Source organism: Mus musculus, chromosome 8 (genome assembly GCF_000001635.26).
Source record: "Mus musculus strain C57BL/6J chromosome 8, GRCm38.p6 C57BL/6J".
Taxonomy (NCBI): Eukaryota; Metazoa; Chordata; class Mammalia; order Rodentia; family Muridae; genus Mus; species Mus musculus.
In genome coordinates, this window is record NC_000074.6 from 50,363,594 (window position 1) to 50,384,675 (window position 21,082).

At 35.7% G+C, this 21,082-nt stretch overlaps 2 long non-coding RNA genes across 2 annotated transcripts in view; one reads left to right on the forward strand and one right to left on the reverse strand.

The window, feature by feature from the left end:
- Window positions 1–21,082, reverse strand: part of 1700019L22Rik — a 799,537-nt gene that overhangs the window by 245,697 nt on the left and 532,758 nt on the right. The window lies entirely within an intron of this gene.
- The window catches only part of Gm2516 (predicted gene 2516), a 47,978-nt gene continuing 31,414 nt past the window's right edge, over window positions 4,519–21,082 (forward strand). The window contains exons 1-2 of the long non-coding RNA NR_046067.1: window positions 4,519–4,574; window positions 19,165–19,310. This is a non-coding gene — a long non-coding RNA (predicted gene 2516). The remainder of the gene's footprint in view (window positions 4,575–19,164; window positions 19,311–21,082) is intronic.

Sequence of the window (21,082 nt, forward strand, 5' to 3'; positions counted from 1 at the left end):
GTAGTGGAGTTCCAGCCTAATGTGTCAAAAGAGGAGTATCTACCATACAGACAACTTTTTTAGTTTGGATTTGTTAAAATGCAATTTTAAATTAAAATATGAATGTCTAAGGATATTATTCAAGGGGAAGAGAGTGTGCCTAATATGTACAATGCTCTGGATTTAGTTCCCACTGTACAGACACATAAGACAGTCTAAGGGAGGCTTTTTGCTCAGTCCAAAAGTGGAGCTTCTCTGGCAGCCTATCAGAAAATGTTAAAAGTGTTGGATACTAGAGTATTGTCCCTCTGCACTAGAACCAAAAACAGGTAAAGGAAGCAAGTAACCTCAGGTGATTTGCTTGATTTTGGTTGCAGTTCCATACCTTGATCTTGACATACATTGTTCCCTTGCAGAATACCACAAATGGCTCATTGACCCTGCTCCATGTGTACGCTTTTTTTTTTTTTTTCTTTAGCAAGCAGTCAGTTGCCCCACATACATGGGAGATTTTTCTTAATCTGTTGCTTATAATAAATCTCTTGATCTCATATGCTCAGTCCCTATGGATAAGTGCATTTGGAACTTCTGATGTAAAAGACAAGATCTAGCAATGGGAACTTTGAAGATAATCACTCAATATAATAATGTTTGGATTCTGTTTGATATTTATAATCTGACATTCTTTATTCTGGAGCTTCTTATGAGTTAGTTTCTCTGACTCAGAGAAAAATCACTCAGGAAAGTATTTACAAATATAACTGCTATAATACAGTTAAAGTGTGTTAATGAAATAATAGTAATAATGAGTTTTCATAATGTTCTATTTTGTATGAGGCCCAGTATTCATTTACCTCTTATACAATTCAAAAATAATCTCCATGGCCAGGCACATTACACTCTGTCAAGAATCTACACTGCAGAAATTACACTGCTGCAGAAATCATACTGCTTCCTAAGCAGAAATTAAAGAGCATTAAAATCAAGATGATGCACAAAGATCTCAGCTCTCTAACTTAATGTATTTGCTTACAGTGTATTTTTGTATTCAAATCTTAATTGGGTGAGAGAATTGTTGGAATTGTTTTTATCAAAACAAGAAATAAGTCAAAGAGTTATCATTTCCCCCTAAGTTTATTTTCAATAGAAATAACTGAATACTAAACAAATAAGTTTAAAACTTGCATGAAACATGTCAAAGAGTGTAAATAAGATGTACATGGTGAAATAATTCTTTAATATTTATTGCTTTGAATGTAGAACCAAGAGACATGCAGTTATCACCTGCTGGCTGTTCACAGTATCTTCAAGGCCATTATGTAGTGAGGTTTTGACTCAGTAAATGTAATGTAAAAACAAGGCCGGGGATAAAGTTCGTTTGTTGAGCACTTATGTAGCACACGGTAGCCCTGGAGTCCATCTTCATTGTAGCAAAAGTAAAATAAGTTGGAAGTCTACATTATTTACATATGTAAATAAAACATATATTTTTAGTGAGCAAAATAGCAATATATATATAATATATATATATATATATATATATATATATATTATATATATATATATATTGCAATTTAGGAGATGTATTAACATTCATTTTCAAATTAACTGTTGTGGAAGATGAAAGACTCCTCTCCATGTCAACATTGGCAATAATATTTATTTTACAAATTCAGTGTTTTATATTCTAGAAATATCTTAGATGATTAAAGTACTTGAGACTACCTCCTGGAAACATCACTACCCAACCATTTGGTGGCATGTCTAGACCACTAATCTACATCTTGGCTTTATTGCCCATCTCTTTGAACAAGCAAATAGTCGTGTAACTGCAACAGATGATCAAAATAATTTTCTACTCTTTTTGGGAATAGTCATAATAGCTACTTTTGAACCCCAAAACTTTTCTGGTCATAAAAAATGGAAAAAAAGAGAAGAAATGAATCTGGATTTGGTGCCAACATATAATTGAGTAGTGAGTTTTGCCAACAGCTGAAAAACAATGTCTTTATTCTGCAATGGCCAGGTACCCCCTCACTTTTCTGAGTTGATGAGTGTGCATGGTATTTACAAAAGCATTCAGAGAAAGAAAGGCAGCCCTAATTCAAACCTCATTTCTACTATCTTTCATGCAATACATCAATCTTCATGTTGATGTGCTTTCTATATTTAGAAATAAAGAAGATCAAAGCTTTTTTTTTTCAACAAAGTTTGAGGCATGATAACAGATCATTAGAGTTATTTGACAAGCTTAAATTTATGCATGCATGCGCAATCCATGTATAGTCTGTGGACATGCCAAAGCTGTGATTTTAAATGAAGCATTCCCCAAGGAGATTGACAGGATCAAGCAAAAAGATAGAGCATGGATTCTACATCCAAGTATTTATTGAAGAAATGATAGCTTGACAATTATTGCTTCCTTGTCACATGCAATGAGATGTGTGCTGTGGCTTTGCTCAACTCTTTGGGAATCTGAGTTGTGTCCTAGGCTTCTGAGAACCAGAAGAGGTTGGAAAATGACTGTGTGAACATAGGTGCTCGTTTCTAGATCAGAGTATTTCAAACTCATGAATACCACTGTTATCTCTGTCTCTCTGTCTCTGCCTCTCTTCCTCTCTCTCTGTCTCTCTCCTGCCCTCTGTGCCTCCCTCTCTCTCTTTCTCTCCCTGTTGTGTAATGTGCTTGTGCATGTGCCTATGCGATTATGACAAGAAAAAATTCTTAAATCCCATTAAGTACAATAACTGATAGGTCATAAAAGATGCATAGAGCAGGGTTTTGTTTTCTTTATTAATTTTCATAAAACACAATAAAGCAGGGTCCTTAGCTTCAAATCTAGTGAGATCACTACTATTACCACTTCCATGACTACAGCCTCATTATGCAAGCCATGGTACCCTTTTCTCCATCATATTCCTCTTCAAAGATTGATCTTTGTTGGCTTAGACTTGGGCTAAATTTCCAAAGCTAGAGTAGAAAGTCAGTTTTTATAGGTGTGTGCTGACTCTGCCCCTGCCCCTGCCCCTGCCCCATGAAAACATTGTGATGACTGGAAGTACTATGCTCTGAATTACCCAGCACCAACTATGGTTTGTTGCTGTGGTCCAAACGGATCCAAAACTCAAACCTCCTGTCTGGCGACTTTGCTCTTTACTTGTACTTCAAGGATATAGGGTGGATGTGGATTATCTTTTTGATAATGAAACAATTCTGAATAAATCCCTGACCTGGCACACCTTTATCCTTATTGCTTTGAATTACTCTATTTCCTCATTGTCTTCTCCCCACATTCATTATCTTCAGCAAATGCATTTTGCTCTTGATATACTATTTTTTTTAAATTCAGCTGTTTAATTTCAACATAGAAAATATGTATTGAATGAAAAGTGAAACAAAAAGGCCCTCTTCCTCATTTCAAGGAGCTGAGAATGCAAATACATAAGAGAATATACAGATATGAAATAGAAAATAGTCCTACTTTTCTTCTGAGTTGGCTTCAAAGGTACTTGACTTAGACCCTATTTTATAATTTTAAATTCCTTGCTGTTATGATAGCTGTGGACACATGATTCTGCCTAAGATCTAGTTGTTTCAAATTAGATAATCCCCCAAATTCAGTTTTTCACTTACATTAGCCTCATTTCAATTCTTCTACGATACAATGTGCGTACCAACAGTTTCATTTGATTGGACCAATTGTGCATCTAAATACAAATTAACAGTTATCAGAGATGAGGCAAGGAACAATTTAGGGCACTTTATAATTCTTCAAGATATAAAGACAATGGTCTGTTGAAGAAGCAAATCTCTGCACTTCACATTGAACTTTGCTGTGATGCTCTTCATGCAAACGTGTCTTTACAGAATATATACACCACATGTACCCTGTCATTACAACTTGTTTGCATATGGTTCTGTCCTGTGTCCACCTGGGCTGCTACGGGACAGTGACTACACACCTGCCAAGACTAACATTAACAAGCTCTCAGGTGAATTAGACATTGTTAAGTTTCTATCTTGGCTGGGCTGAATTAGTAAATTAGGAAATTCTGCAGGGCTGAAGAAAACAATTCAGGCACAGGTTTTGAAACCAAATGCTCACTTTCCTCATGCAAACTATCATTAAATAAGACACCATGTATCCAAGACAACATGCACCCTATCAATAGGGGAGCACTTGCCTCATACTGCAGAAACCTAACTGGGGTGGAAAAATTATGGTTTGAAGGCCTTTATTATTTTCTTCCTTCCTTCCTTCTTCCCTTCCTTCCTTCCTTCCTTCCTTCCTTCCTTCCTTCCTTCTTTCTTCTGCCCTTTGCCCTCAGAGCCTATCTATGGTGTCTCCATTGCCTTTCAAGGTCAGGAAATTTTCCTTTTGGTCTGACTCTTACAAAAATTGAACTTACCTGGGTGACTGCAGCTGCTACTACTTTTGACTTTTGCTTCTAATTATTGCCAGATGCAATCTAATTAAACCCACCAGGTGTCTCCCCTTGGGTTAGAGTACCTCATAGAATCCTTGCTAAGGGTAAAGTAGGGAATAACGGAACGCCAAATAGGCAATGAACCCTTCACGAGGAGGAGGTGGATAGGTAGGCTTTTAAAGATTTTATTCATCATTATAATAGGAGAAATGAGAAAAAGTTAGCTGAAATTGTGTAGGCTGTGATACACAAGATTATTCTGTCAACTTATTGTTCATGAACATATTTATCACTGCAAAGATTTTTCCTCCTTAATCTAACTGAATATAGAGGTTACTCTTTCTACTAAATATAGCAATAAAACTAAAATATACCATGTGTTAGTTTTTAAATAAAAATATTTTTTCTTTTAGCTTCTTAAGAATATTCATGTAATAATTAGTACTTTGAATGTGCAGAAATAAATTAGAATATTATTTTATAGGTTCTATTATTTTTGAAAGCATATAAGCTATGTTAGGATTTTTGAAAGAAGAAAAGTTTTTTCTTTAAATTCATTTCTCTCTCTCTCTCTCTCTCTCTCTCTCTCTCTCTCTCTCTCTCTCTCTGTGTGTGTGTGTGTGTGTGTGTGTGTGTGTGGTGTTGGTGATGCATGATGTATGTGAGGGAGACAGGCATGTGCACATGAAGGGCATATGACAAGGTTCAAGAGTTCCCTTTGTCCTTTTCATCTTTACCTTGCGTACATCATTCCAGCTCATCAGGCTTGCAGAACAAATGCTTTTATAAGCAGAACCATCTTTTCTACCTGAGTTTATTTTTATTGTTTTAAATAACTAGTGCCAAATCACTGATAATATAGGTAGTACTGTTCAGAATTCCTAGTAAATTACATGCAGATGTTGAATATTATATAAGAAAATGTTTGAAAATATTAACAAGAGCTCTAAATAAATTTTCTTTAGTTCCTAAGCTAGAAGGAAGATATTTATTTTCAGATTTGAAAGACTCATTGTGAGCTTAAGTTATTAGTATGTTCTTTGATTTGTTGCATATAAAATATTATTGATAGCTTATTTTTTTATATTAGGCTTATAATCACAATATATCTTCAGAACCACAATTCCTATATCCATGTGGCATTAAAAACCATCAGTTCATAATTTTGTATTAATACTATGAGAAATATTAATTGTATTAGACTCAATTATTTTTTCTGTAAACTTTGATGCTGATAAATAACACATTTTATTTCTCATTTCTATAACTAATTCTCAATTTCCTTAATAACACAAAATACTTTATCTAAAATTATTATTAATATAATAAAATAATACAATTAAATGTATGTGTAAATTAATTTTAAGGTAATTTTGATGAGTTATGTCAAATTAACATTTTTTAGATATGAGTAATAAAACAAAGTATTATAGAATCTAAATATCTAGTATAATTTTTCTATTTATTTATTTATTTATTTATTCTCTTTACATTTCAACTACAGGCCCTCTCCTTCTAGTATGACTGATTTTCATAAAATAAAATTTTAAACAATTTAATAAATACTTTAACAAAAACTGTAACATAAATTAAGAGTTAGACCATTTTTACTCAAAATTAAGTAAGATTTTTTAAATTAATGAAATATATCTTCAATGAATGTATTTTTATATGACAATGAAATAAGCTTTTATTTCCTTCTATTGGCAAAACCAGAAAACTCAAGAGTATTTTAATAATATTGACCTTTTTTTATAAGATCATATTGTCGAATAATTGCTTTATATTCAAATACTGTGATCTAATACCCATAATTTGTCTTAATTTTTATATGAGTGTATTTTATATGAACATTTTAATAATTCTGTGTATGTTAAAGCATTGTTAAAAATAGTTTTATTACTGATAAGGTCTGTTCAACTAGTGTTTTGTTTTGTTTTTTGTTTTTTGTTTTCCTTTTTGCTTCTCAATGACTTTGATGTAAAATTTAGCCTTTGTAACTGACCTTCTAGAGGCATATCTTAGCTTAAATTCTCAATGGCTTGATTACACTGTACTAATATTTACCTATTACCTCATAGTAGATAATATTAATTCTACAGAAAGCTTTCAACATATTTTCAAATATTTATCACATTGAATACTCTGGGATTTCATTCTTGTTATTCCTAGACATTCTTAATGATCTAGCTGTGTTTTTAGCCTTTCTTACCTGGACTTTCAAAGATACACTACAAGACTACAAAAACCAGATTAAAGCAATAACAAACCAAGTATAGCCCCAGGCTACAGTTTCAACTGACACAAATCATCTTTCACTGGACGCATGTTATAGCCTCTAACACAAGTTGACTTGGCCAAAAAAGTTAGTGTCTTCCAAACCAGAGCTCCATTTATGAAGCTCTTGTCATGAATTGGAAGCATGGAATCACAAGGTTTTCAGACCTTACAACAAAATAGGACTGATAAAACTTAAAATGCCTTAATTATATTTCTAAATCAAATCAGTCTTAAGCAATGTACTCCATGTATAATTGGTATAGCTATTCTTGTTTGCTGCTGGTTACAAAGTAAGTTTTGGCTAAAGTCTATCATAGGTTTAATGGCTCATTGAAAATTGTACATTTGTCTTAAAATTCGAAATTTGCTACTATAAATTGTAAAACTGAGGAAGCTTGTGTATTTGGAAGAGTTTTTAAAATTGCAGCATATCAAAACACATCATCCTATTCTTAATTTAAATTGATAGGAAAACAGAAATGTATAATTTAGAATGGAGTACTTTTGAAACTGCAATAATGAAACCCTTTATTCTGCACGTTAGTTAACATCCAAATAGAAGGTTTTTGATCATCTATTTCCTCTTTAGTGTCTAATTTGCTGTGAATATATTAACAATCTTGTGAATAATCAATTAACTATGTGAGCATTATTAGGAAAACAAAAAAAGCAATGCCATGGAGTGTATGATTTAATTGGCAATATCATTCAAAAAGAAGAAAGTAAACTGTGTTTTTAGGAGCTGCAGAGATTTGAAATATTCAACCACAGGAAACTGCACTTTTAAGAGCACTTATATGTATTAAAGTACTTTTCTCTATAATTTTATTGGAAACGTGAAACATGGATACTTTTAGAACTATAATTATTTGAAGGAGATTCCACTGATACCCTAGTTAGTGTGATACCTTTAAAGTTTATAAGCTTGTGAAAATAGAATTACACAAAGAAAAAAAATGCAAGAAACAACTATGACTTTTTTGTGTACTCAACTTCCATACCTTTAAACCGAGCAAATAGTTATATCTATCTATATTTAAAGCACATTTCACAGATAAGATATATTGCAAATTTATAGCTAAAAAATTCTCCAAAGAAAGGAACATCGTATCACATTTTACTTCACTACCTTGGACCACTTTGGTACACAAAACCCAAATAGCTAATTGTTTTACCTATAGAGATGTTTTTTAAAAAGTAAGGCATAAACATTTCTTCAATAGGCAGTGTGCAAAGACATATGTGAACAGTTATTATCAGCAGTGTTAGCCAGTAGTTACTAAGAATGTGTGGAGTGATTATATATTGATATGCTTGATGATTTGGATTTCCTGTCAGAATTCACAACAATAGCTTATGGTCTACAATTTGTATCTATTTATCTTCTCCCTGCTCAGTGCAAGGCAGACCATTGATGGATAAATTGTTTTAAGGGATATATAATAACAACTACTGGTATATATAATAACAATCACTTGTATATATAATAACAATCACTTGTATATGTAATAGCAATCATTGGTGTATATATAATAACAAGGACTTGTAAAGGATGAGTGGAGAACACTAGAAGCTCCTTAATGAGGAGCTCGCATTATGCTTATTTTCACAACAGGCTGCAATATACCTGTTTCACAGTCATAATACATTCTTAATCAAATTCAGACGATTTGGGAAACACTTGAACTCTGATTAGAATGGTAAATGTGTACACCTTTACCTTCGTTTGTTCCTAAGTTTCAAACTATTTGTCTCCAAAATTATGTGACTCTCACCTAATTATAAATATGGGGTTATCTTTTAAATCATGCAGCAAAGGATGCTGCCTAATCTTCATGTCACCTGCAGAAACAGTCTAACATCTTGACAGGGAAGCAGCATTAGGGGGCATTTCATGAAGATACAAAATAGCTAGTTTCCATATTCATTCATGCAAAGAGCTAGAGGGATTGCACCTAACAATAGTTTCTCCATCTATCTTAAGAATAATGACTGAGTTACAGAGAGATATTTTTGTTAAATATAGAGCCAGGACAGAAGTTCAGAGAACAAAATCACTAAACCTACTTTTGGAATTTTTGGATAAGTTTCAGTTATTTTCCATCGAAATAGAGAGGCATAGCATGTACACATTTACAGTGCAAATAGATGCACACTACCTGTGCACACACAGACGTACACAAATAGCAATTTTAAGAATTTTCAGATTTTTCTGAAAGCATGCTTACTGTATAGTTATAAGCTTGTATTTTTTATTTTTGGTTTTTTTCTTTTTCTTTCTTTTTTTTTTTTGTTTGTTTTTTGCTTTGTTTTGTTTCGTGAGGTATGTTCCTAAGGTTTTCCATTACTCTGTACATATACAAGATAAAATAAAAGCTCTGCATAACAAGTACAAAATAACATAAGAAATTGTTGTATTTCTAGAGCAAGAGATACAAGCTTTGAGATAAATGTTTCATTTAAAATGGCCTATTTTCTAGTTATTAGGTCCTATTTTTCTTCCACTATGTTCTATTCTCCTTAACTCAGTTTTCTAGATCCCAATTAGAATTGAGTGGCTTCGGGTCCTTGCCTTGTTCTGCAATCTTTTCTCATTTGTTATGTTTCTGCTTCTTAGATGGCACCTTACATATTACCTACTCTGGATCTTTTCCATTTATCACATTAAGCATTTATCCTTTTGAAAAAACTTCCCTTTTTCTGCTTTATGAGACTGACTCTTCCATTTGTTAAGAGTTGTATACCTCCTTTTTTAACAAAAAGGGAAACAACAAAACAATGGTAAAATACCTTATATTCTAATAATCAATTGCAGATATTATTTACTGATGCATTAAAATGTGACTAAACCTTTCAGTTTGTAATATTATGCCTAAAGGATCACTTAAAGCAACTGGAGTAGCTTTTAGATATGTCCTTAAAGCTTAATAAAGTTCTTGTGTCATTCTAAGTCATTAATATATACTAATTACACATGTAGGCTTTAGGTAGCAGGTTATCAGATTTTAGAAGATTCCATTCTATGAGTGATCTATTGCCTAATAGTGAATAGTTGAGCATTAGAATCAATAATTACTTACTTATCAATCAGCACAGGCATTCCTATCGAATCCCTGTCTAAACAATGTTAGAACCTCAGAATTTTAGGGTTGGAAATGTGCTGTCTTAAAATATATCTTACAACAAAGATTTAAAAAAATTATACAAATAAAGAATAACATCACAAACATATCAGAATAGCGATTTCCCAACCCATTTACATTATTAGTGTATCTGGCTGACTCATTTCCAAATATACTAAAAATATAGTTTTATCTTTAAAAACACTAATGTTCTAAAGAGTGGTATTTTAATTGTTTTAAAAATATCATGTTAAAAATCACCTACCACTCTGCTGTCTTGAGAGGTGTTTCTTTCCCATTTCTCTGTGTTAAACTAAATTTGATCTTGCCTAAAGGTGTGAGTATACTTATATGTGCAGGGACTTCAATAATTCATATTTTTGACATTCAGACATTATATGACCCAGTGAATATTCTTAATTAGTTGGGGAAGGAAGCATCTGTATGGATTCACAAATTATTTTAAACATGCTTTTAAATATTTTAAATTAGAGCTTCCAATTAAAATTGTACATGTCACATTGTCTCATTTAATTCTGCTGTTCTTTTTAGGAAGCACAGCCTCAGCTGAACAAGCCTCATTGATGTGAGCTGAGCTCAATTAGTTTCTGATGTTCTGCCAAATTGCCTCATTACCTGTCACGCGAACACCACTGACACTTCTAAAGTTGAGCTCTTTGCATCTATATTATTCTCTTTAGACCAAAAATAATTATTCTCATTAGAGTAGTAAAAATAAACAATTTGCTAATAAAGAATAAACCAATATGTTTGTAATATAAATAATAGATTTATAAATCAGTGTATCTACATAGGGATATGTATGCATAAACACAAACTCTGTGTGTGTCTATGTGTGTCCAGAATGCTTTTGAGGTTATATAAATTGTAGATCTTTTAAAAAATCCTTAGAGCTTTGCTATGTTTTGTCAGCTGAGGGTTTTTTTTTGTCACTTATAGTTTATTATTAATGAGAGCAGCAGAGATTGTCCATTGTACATCTGTTTCAACTGGGACTGCATTTTACAGTGGGACCAGACATCCTGCCACTGAGACATTGCTCATTGGATCGGGGGTTTAAAATGGTTTAAACTGCACCTAGATGACATTCAGGAGAAGGAGGACATAAACCATTTCCTTAAACTAGCTTTATTTGTAAATCCTTCCTTCATGTTGTTTACCCTCTACCAAAACATTGACCCACAGGCAAAGATAGCTGTGGTTTTAACCCATGAATTTGTAGTCACTCAAACTCAAGAGTCACTCAAACTCTTTCTTGCCTGTTTCTCAGGGAAATAGGAAACGTTGAGGATCTAACTAATGATGGTGCTTTCCAAGCTGGGATTTATCTACTAAAGCAGAGCCCCTCCCCCATTATCATTTGGCCTGAATGGCTGGCAGAAGATCATTAATAAAGCAAATGCTTACATTCCATTACATGCTTCAGGATACTGCAGTATATATATGCTTGCTCTAGAGTTTCCATACATGACTATCTTTCAATCCCAGCCCTACTTTACAATCACCTGGAGGGTTTTTCGAAAATACCACTCGCCTAGGGTCTACCACACATCAGTCAAATCAGAATCAAGAGGGGAATCTTGATTGAGGAGTATTTGGTGAAAGCTCCCTAGATGATTCTGCTGCACACTGAGTCAGGAGAACCACTGTTCCCCAAGCATCATCTACAAGAGAATACATCGCAGCCACCGTGGCAGCACATGGCTCTCTTTGGTCTTTTAATCTGTCCTCCGTTTTAAGTAATCCTCAAATGGCTTTTCTGAAAGTAAATATATCATGAATATAATTTCCTCTTACTTTAAATTTTATTTAATATGTCTATAGTTTAACAATAGTGGTTGCATTTTTATAAGGTTTTCCGTGCTATTTTTTGATGGAATTCAGGTAATACAGGTGACTAAGTATTTGTATAACTAAAATGTATGCATTTTAATGTCTGCCTAAGGATGAAAGGATTCTTTTTCTCTTCTGTGTTATAAGATTAAATGTTAAAAAAAAAAAAGCCACTGTTGCCTTGGTTACAAACAGGGTAATTATTAGGCGATTGGACCATCTGAGTTTCTCTCCCACTCATTTTATGTTGATTTTATAATACATTCATTGTTAGTTATTAGTGTTCTTGGAAAATGTGAATAAGCTGGAGTCTATAAACACTGAAAAATAAGACTTGCAGGATAAAGAAAACGTGCTCATGTGTTGAAGGGTCCATGCCCTCAGCAAGTGCACTGCACTGTTTGTTTTAGCACCATTTGCATTTATCAGATGTAAAAAGCAAACATAAGGATGCTATGAGAATAACATATAGTCTTTTTTTCTTTTCTTTTTTTATTGTGAATTTATTCCATTTATATTTTCCAATGCTATCCCACAAGTCCCCCACACACTCCCTCACCCACTCCCCCACCCACCTACTACCATTTCTTGGCCCTGTTGTTCCCCTATACTGAGGCATATAAAGTTTGCAAGACTAATGGGCCTCTCTTTCCGACTAGGCCATTTTCTGACTCATATGTAGCTAGAGATATGAGCTCCAGCAGGGTACTGGATAGTTCATATTGTTTTTCCACCTATATAGGATTGTGAATCCTTTTAGCTCCTTGGGTACTTTCTCTAGCTCCTCCATTGGGGGCCCTGTGGTCCATCCAATAGCTGACTGTGAGCATCCACTTCTTTGTTTGCTAGGCCCCAGCATAGTCTCATAAGAGACAGCTCTATCTGGGTCCTTTCAGGAAAAACTTGCTACTGTATGCAATGGTGTCAGCGTTTGGAAGCTGATTATGGGATGGATCCCTGGCTATGGCAGTCTCTAGATGGTCCATCCTTTCGTTACAGCTCCAAACTTTGTCTCTGTAACTCCTTCCATGGGTGTTTTGTTCTCAATTCTAAGAAGGGGCAAAGTGTCCACACTTTGGTTTTCTTTCTTCTTCAGTATCATGTGTTTTGCAAATTGTATCTTATATCTTGGGTATCCTAAGTTTCTGGGCTAATATCCACTTATCAGTGAGTACATATTGTGTGAGTTCCTTTGTGATTTGGTTACCTCACTCAGGATGATGCCCTCCAGGTCCATCCATTTGCCTAGGAATTTCATAAATTCATTCTTTTTAATAGCTGAGTAGTACTCCATTGTGTAAATATACCACGAGAATAACATATAGTCTTGCAACTACACTGTGTTCTGGGTGGTGTGGAAGATTTTTACCCCTCCATGACCTCAAACTCTAGGTGTGAACTTGGGCCATTTTCCAATGTCCCTTGAAAGTGGTTAAGTGGCATAAGTGGCAACATGGACACAAACCAATACTTTGGTCTTTAGTTTAATCCCAACATTTGACTTCTTTTTAAATTTTCAAGCAATATTCTGATGGACTTACTATTTTATTTATAGGACTGTCTTAGTTAGGGTTTTGCTGCTGTGAACAGACACCATGACCAAGGCAACTCTTACAAGAACAACATTTTATTGGGGCTGGCTTACAGGTTCAGAGGCTCAGTCCATTATCACCAAGGCATGGCAGCATCCAGGTAGGCATGATGCAGGGAGCTAAGAGTTCTACATCTTCATCTGAAGGTTGCTAGCAGAATACTGGCTTCCAGGCAGCTAGATTTAGGGTATTTGAGCCCACACCCACAGTGACATACCTACTCCAACAAGGCCACACCTACTCCAACAGGGCCACACCTTCTAGTGGTGCCCCTCCGTGGGTCGAGTATATGTAAGCCATCAGAAAGACCAAGGGATAAAGTTGGAAATTATTAAAATTGCCTACTTTAAAATAATAGCTCCCAAAGGTTTTTTGTTTTCGTTTCAAAATCAGGTTTCTTATCAAACTTTTGCAATACTACAGACTGATATAGAGATTTAAAGTCCTGAATTCCATGAATTTTCTTAAATAAAGTATAACGGATTTTTTGGTTGGTTGGTTGGTTTTTGTTTTGTTTGTATGTTTGATTGTTTTCCTCTTTTAATTCTTGATCTACTTAAAACACAGACCCCAGAGATGCTGAGTTAATATTCATCTTGCAAATACAAATTGTTTTAGATTACTAAATAATTAGGTCACAGGATCCCTACTTTCCAATTCTTATTCTTAAAATTTCTGTCTTGGTACCTCTCCTTCTCCTCTAGATATTTAATGATCCTGTAATTGTATCAGGGCCAAATCGTTTTGATGTCAGTTGTTTGTGAACACGTTTTTTTTTTTTTTTTTTTTTTTTTTTTTTTTTTTTTTTTTTTTTGAATTATACTCACATGTGTTTTTCTAAATGCAGGAACTTGACTCCCCATCCTAAGAAAAATTCTATTACCCCGATTCAATGGCTGAGAGTTGGATAGAGTACTGCTTTCTGCTTTTGTTTCTCTAAACCATCACATTGAATTCTAGTCTCTTCCCTTTTCTGCTACGTTATTGTGAACCTCGGGGCAAAACACAATTGGCAACACAGAAAGGAGTTTTCAGATGTCACTTCATTCATCTCCTTCTCACTTTAACACTGAATCTTATAGCAGTGCCCTTCCTGGGATGCAGAATCAACGAGAGTTCTGTCCTGTGAAGTGTCACTTTGGGAAAGGTGACTTTTGGGAAATATTGCTAATTCAGGGTCTCTCAGCATTGACGTTATTAACATTTTGAAAATGATAATTCTTCATAGCAGGACTATATCCTATGCTCTATAGTACTTTAACCACACTAGGACAAGCAGCTACCACGTATCAGTACCACCTTCCAACCCATAGGTGAAACCCAAAAATGTCACCACTATTTTAAAATACCCCTAATGAGGCAAAATTCCCTTCCCTCATTGAAAATGAATGATCCAAATCATATAGTAGTGTTTTATTGGCATCTTTCATTAATTTATAATAGCAATGGGAATACAAGATTTTAGCTTCATTGTCAAAGTAAATTTCTGTTTCAGACACTGAGAATTGAGGATGTGAGTTTCAGCTTGACATGTCTGTTTTTCTCAGCGTAAAGTGAACTTCTTTTTTGAAAAAGTCTATGAATAGACAACTAACCATTATATCTCCTATCTCTTTATTTTCAGTGAGATAGTTGATGCAGATTCCAAGCTGTCATGATTGTTCTTCCTGTCACTCCTATACTACAAGGGTTGACATTTTATATGACCCAGAGATGGTGGAAAGTAGAGTTAGAGGTTACAGCATCAACTTTACGGACAACTTCAGAGTAGTGTTGCATTGGCTGTATAAGTATATATATATATATATATATATATGGAGAGAGAGAGAGAGAGGGAGAGAGGGGGGAGAGAGAGAGAATAAAAGCTATGTTGGAATACTTTAGATTCATAATGATCTTTTAGTAGACATGCCTCTATTTTACATGTTAAGATACTGTAGGTCAGGTGACTTAAATGATTTATCAAAACCTTTCCATGACTAATACATGTTAGAGCCCACTTTAACATGACAACTTCCCCCCTCTCTCAACAATTCATTTTGTTGTGGCTTGATATCTTTTCTAATAGTGTGAAAACCGTATGTGTTCCTAGATGCATGTGAAAGAAAAACCAAACAACAGCAATTCCCAACACTATAATGTTCATTACATATGTAGGTGCTAAGGGGTTTTTTGCATGATGTTTATATATTTTTTCTATTGAAACTTGCAAAGAGCTTTATGAATTATTATTATGGATAGAATTCCAAATATACACTGAGATGACTTAGTTAACTCAAAATAGGATTTCAAAATTCTACTCAATATTCTATTAATAGTATGCAAACTGATTTTTAATTAGCCTTTTGGATAAGGTGAATAATAAGGAACTAATTATAATAAAAAAGTCAGGTCCTTTTTTTTTTTCAGAAGAGATTTAGTGTAACACCATGTAAATTTATTATTGTCTTGCTATTTTTTTACTCACACATATCTCAAATGCACAGCCAAATTTCAGAGTACAGTACTTAATTATTAATTAACAGTGGTCTTCATTTTCATCTCTATGGTCCCTGTTGTCTGTCTTGGAGTAATTTTACTGTACATAAGAACATTTATTCAAGGAGTTAGAGGATAAGGGTTTAAGAAACATTCGTTAAAGTTCGCTACTCCACTCCAAACCTATTTCTACACCATTCAGTGGATTTTTGTAGTTTTGCTCTCTATCTGGGATTGCAGTATTTCTCAGTTCCTAGGCTGCAGTGTCTCCCAGTTCCTTGGCTGCAGTGTCCCTAGTTCCTTAGCTGCAGTGAACCCCATTTTTGTGGCTGCAGTGCCCCTAGTTCTTTGACTGCAGTGTTCCCCGTTTCTTGGCTGCAGTGTCTCCCAGTTCCTAGGCTACAGTGTCCCCCAGTTCACTGCAGTGTCCCCAAGTTCCTTGGCTGTAGTGTCTCCTAGTTCCCTGGTGTCAACTATGATCCCATTTAGTTTTCAGTTAGATTCAGCAAATCTTCACCCCATCTCTTTACCTAGTGATCATCTCCCTTTGCTTTTGCTTTCTTCTCTTCTCTCTTTGCATAGCTAAACACCATGTATTCATTTTATGCTAAACTCTGTGCAACTTGGCAGAACGCCAAACCACATGCCAACACTAAAGCTGGAGCCAGGTCACATAATACATCTCAACGTGCTAAATGAGTTGAAATCCTATATATCTTTTTAAATTGCCTGTTTAACTTGATACGTCTTTTCTTGTTGAAATTCTATATTCTGCCAGTATGACCACTGAATCCATCTTTGGGATAATAAGTTGAACGTGGCAAATGCCCTCACTGTATAGTGTAAAAATAAATGATCCATGAGTACATTGGGTCCTACTCTAGTTGAGGTCCAGAATTCTGCTCCATTCCTAATGGTTCACTATGTGCTTACTCACATTATGAGTGTGAATAACCCAGGTTATAATCCAGAGTGACAGCACACCCCTTAGGATAGACTTCAGGTGCTTTAGAATATACATTCCACTAGACAACTTGGAGATTTTTATCTTGCAGATGAAAATTAACACCATGGTGCAGAAATTAAGTGTGCTGGGAAACTTTCTTGAATTCTTAAACAATTAGAAGAAATATTCATTATAGGATAAGTAAGGAATCTATCTCCCCACTAAGTTAAATGGGTAGCATTTGCTAATTTCCCTGCAGTAAGTATTCCATCTCCAATCATTAGAAAGATACCATGTTACCCTACTGAACAGAGCAAGCTGGGATTAGATGTGAAAATCAGTTCTGGTTAAGTAGTGTGCACTCAAGATGCTGAGCTATAAAGAAAGTCCAGAAAGAACTGTGGCAGGCTGTTCCATGGGGCAACTTCAGGGGACAAGGACTACCAACTGACACAAAGGCAGTAAAGCCAGACTCTCACACCTTAAAAATAAAACTCTTCTCTAAAAAGAAGCACACTGGCTATCATTTGCAAGCCTGTTATAAATGCAAATATCAGACACTTCTCCCACATTTTGTCAACTCTATATGTTTTCTGCATGAGCCATGGACACAGTAAAGTTTGAAAGGCACTGAATTAGAGAGTCACTCCATTCTGAGAGAGAATCTGCAGAAATCTGATCTGTTTGGTCTCATCATCTCAACAGAAATGTGACAAGTTGGTCATTACCCAAGCACTCATGGCCATTGAACAAAAGGCAGGCCTCCTCTGAAGTATGGTTATTCATGCTACATAAATAATAGGCACTCGAGTCCTGAGCTCTAGCACCCCACGGGTCTGTGTACCCATTGCACTGGGATGAGTAAGACTCGATTTCCTTGATCAGCCCTTGCACATTGCTGAGGCTATGCCCATTGCACGCGATAGGGTGATCATGGTCTGAAAAACAAGATCCTTCTTGATCGTTGAGGGCTGAAGAGGCTAGCGACTAGATCGTTGGATTAGGCCATAATAATAAAAAAGGGGGAGATGTGGGAAGCCACATATGCCATTACAAGATGGCGCTGGCTACCGCTGGCCACTGCTGGCCACTGCCCATAAGTTCGGGTAAACAACCAATGTACACATGTGCATAAGGGTTTCCCACTAAGTCACAGCCCATTTCGGGGCATGTAAATAAGGCACTGAAAGCACAACCAATCAGGTATAGACACGCCACTCCTAGGCCTATATAAATAGCACCAGTTTTGGGGCTCAGGATCTTTCGCCTTTGCTATCAAGCTCTTCCAGTAAACGTGTGCAGAAGAAAAAAAAAAGTTGGTGCTCTGGCCCACAACTTTTCTTGGACACGCAATACAGAATCCATGTGGCAAGAAGAGATGAACGTGTCTCTTAGGTCAAAGTGTGTATGGCCCTGGTCTGGTTCAGTGAATCTACTCAGGGAACAATCTCAAGATTAAGACTCAAATCTGTGAGGTGAGAAAACAATCTTCGTTTGTGATCCAGTGGGAAGAGAGAGGGTTCTAATTTAATGATTTCTGCCTCTGTGCTTTTTGTTCACATTCTGTGAAGCAGGGCACAGTTTCTCCACCAGCTGCGGCAGAGGGTATGAAGACCTCAAGTAGCTAAAACTGATGTTAATGGGTAGAGGTGATGACTATTTCTGCCTGGCATAGTGGCAGTGACAGGGTCAGCCAAGCCATGCATGGCTGCAGTAAAGGCTCTCTCCCTGGCAGTAAGGAGAGACGGGTAAGGACCTGAAGGTGAGTTAGGTCCTTGCTTCCTGTCTCCAGGGGCAACTTTTAGCCTCTAGACATCAACCTTTCAACCTCTTTTTTCGTTTTTCCCCCTCATTCTGTGGCCATCACAAAACCAAGCCACACTTCTCCTGTCTTGCATGACCTTCATATTTCTTCCAGAAACAGTTACCACCACTGAGATTTCCTTTCTCTTGCATCTTATTATCTAACAATAACATAAAGAGACAAAGTTGAAATTGTTAAAAAACATTTCATTTGGAACTAAAGCTTCTATAAGTGGAATCAAGGCAACTGTAGGTAAGTGAATTTTGGACTCTTACCTGGATGTTTTAGGCACATTTTCAGCTGAATTTATTTCCTCATTCTGAATTGGTACTGATATTTCACAGCTCAGTGTCCAGAATACCCTGAGCTTTTAGCTCCTAACACTACATGCCCTGGGATAAATACACAAGCTGCTGAATAAACACTGCCTTTTTAGAATCAGCAAGGATTCAGAAATCTCTACGAGTCAGGTTCATGAATCCGTTCCCATATGGCCTTCAGTCTGTAGGGTTTGGTACTTAGCTATACAGTTTACACAAACATGGTTCCTGCTTCACATTTGTCAGCACCGTGGATTTGAATTTACACTTGCTACTTATGGCATGATGATTTTTATTCTTTTAAAATGTTTCTCTTAAATCATAACTTTGCCTCAATTTTGAAGATTGCATTTATTCCTCAGAACCCAGCAAAGTGGTAGAGTTTTACAAAAGCTGGCATTACCTACATCCTGGATTTGCTGCTTTCTTGGAAAGGAAAACGAAGTCTCTGAGATTTAGTTTCTTTGGAAGAGAATTGTCTATTTGGAAGTGTCTTATAATTTAAAAGGTAAGACTATGATGTGTAAATACCAGCCATGGCATATAATAATTATTAAAATATGAATTTTCAATTTCCTTTACTGCTTTATAATGACTGTACTAATTAGCTTTTTGAATGTTTTACAAAAACATCTAGGATTGTACCAGGCTTTGTTTTTCATTATGCTTCTATATTGGTCCTCTTCAGCTCATGTTTATGTCACATTGAACCATGAACTGTTGTTATTAATGACAAATATCTGTCACCTGGTTTTTTTTTTTTTTTTTTTTTTTACCAGCTACTAGGCATTGCTTTTATAAAAAGCATTATCTTTTTCATTCAGATCTCATGAAATACTATGGTTTGGGAAAACGCACTTGTCAAGAACGTGACTTCTGAATGATAGCATTGGGAAAGAATTTATATAAACAGATATTGTTCAAAGAATATGTTTCAATAGATACTAAAAACATACTAAACTCCAAATTTTCTTTTATTTTGATTTTGAGTATTGCAATCTGAAAATTCTCTTCAAGTCAAATCTAACAAATTACCTGATAGTTCTAATGATTTCTGAATGGAAAATTTTAATTAGATACAATCTTTCAGCATTTCCCTATAGCAAAGTCCAACATACTTGACTATATACTTCGATAAATGTTCTGCATTAATAAAACTTCAGTCTCTCTCTCTGTCTCTCTCTGTCTCTCTGTCTTTCTGTCTCTCTGTCTCTCTTCTGCGCGCGCATGTGTGTGTGTGTGTGTGTGTGCGCGCGCATGTGTGTAAGCAGTCTGCATTTAGTTATAAAAGACAGTATAGTCTTCTTTATAAACTATAGTAAGTAAACTGATTCCATAAGCATGTGAATTAGGCCCCGGAACTTTAGCTCCCTAGAACCTCAGAGTACTTTGGAGCTCAAGAGCTGAGAGAGCTAGAAAAACCTAAAGCATTCCAAATTATTTCTACGTGTGCATGACCCCAATAAAATATCCCACCAAGGTCTATGCCAAGTACTGAGGCAATGCAAATAATAAAAGGAATTCTGTGAACTCACAAAATTTACAGGGCAGGCTCTGAAACCAAAGTCATGAAGAAAAGGTATTGTATTTCATATGCTGCTAGACAAGGACTTTTAGGCAGGGTTTCTATTCCTGCACAAACATCATGGCCAAGAAACAAGTTGGGGAGGGAAGGGTTTATTCAGCTTACACTTCCATACTGCTGTTCATCATCAAAGGAAGTCAGGACTGCAACTCAAGCAGGTCAGGAAGCAGGAGCTGATGCAGAGGCCATGGAGAGATGTTACTTAGGGGCTTGCTTCCCCTGGCTTGTCAGCTTGCTTTCTTATAGAATCCAAGACTGCCAGCTCAGAGATAGTACCACCCACAATGGGCCCTCCCCACTTGATCACTAATTGGCAAAATGCTTTACAGCTGAATCTCATGGAGACATTTTTTCAACTGAAGCTCCTTTCTCTGTGATAACTACAGCTTGGTCAAGTTGACACACAAAACCAGCCAGTACACTGAGTCAATGATTGGTGGGCAGGAGGACTTAGCATATGACTCTTTCCACCTCACAGAGAAGGCAAATGTCATATGCACTTGCCTATGACAGGACATAGTGATACAGATTATAAGCAGACATGGTTTCCTGCCCATTTAGATTTGGGGATGGAGGTAAGAATGGTGTTCATAGGTTTGCTATTCCTTTTTAGTGTCAGAGAGATTAATTTGGGGAGCAAACAACAGGTTGATTATCCAAATCAGCTATGGGCCTCCTTTCCTGCAGTGCTTCTA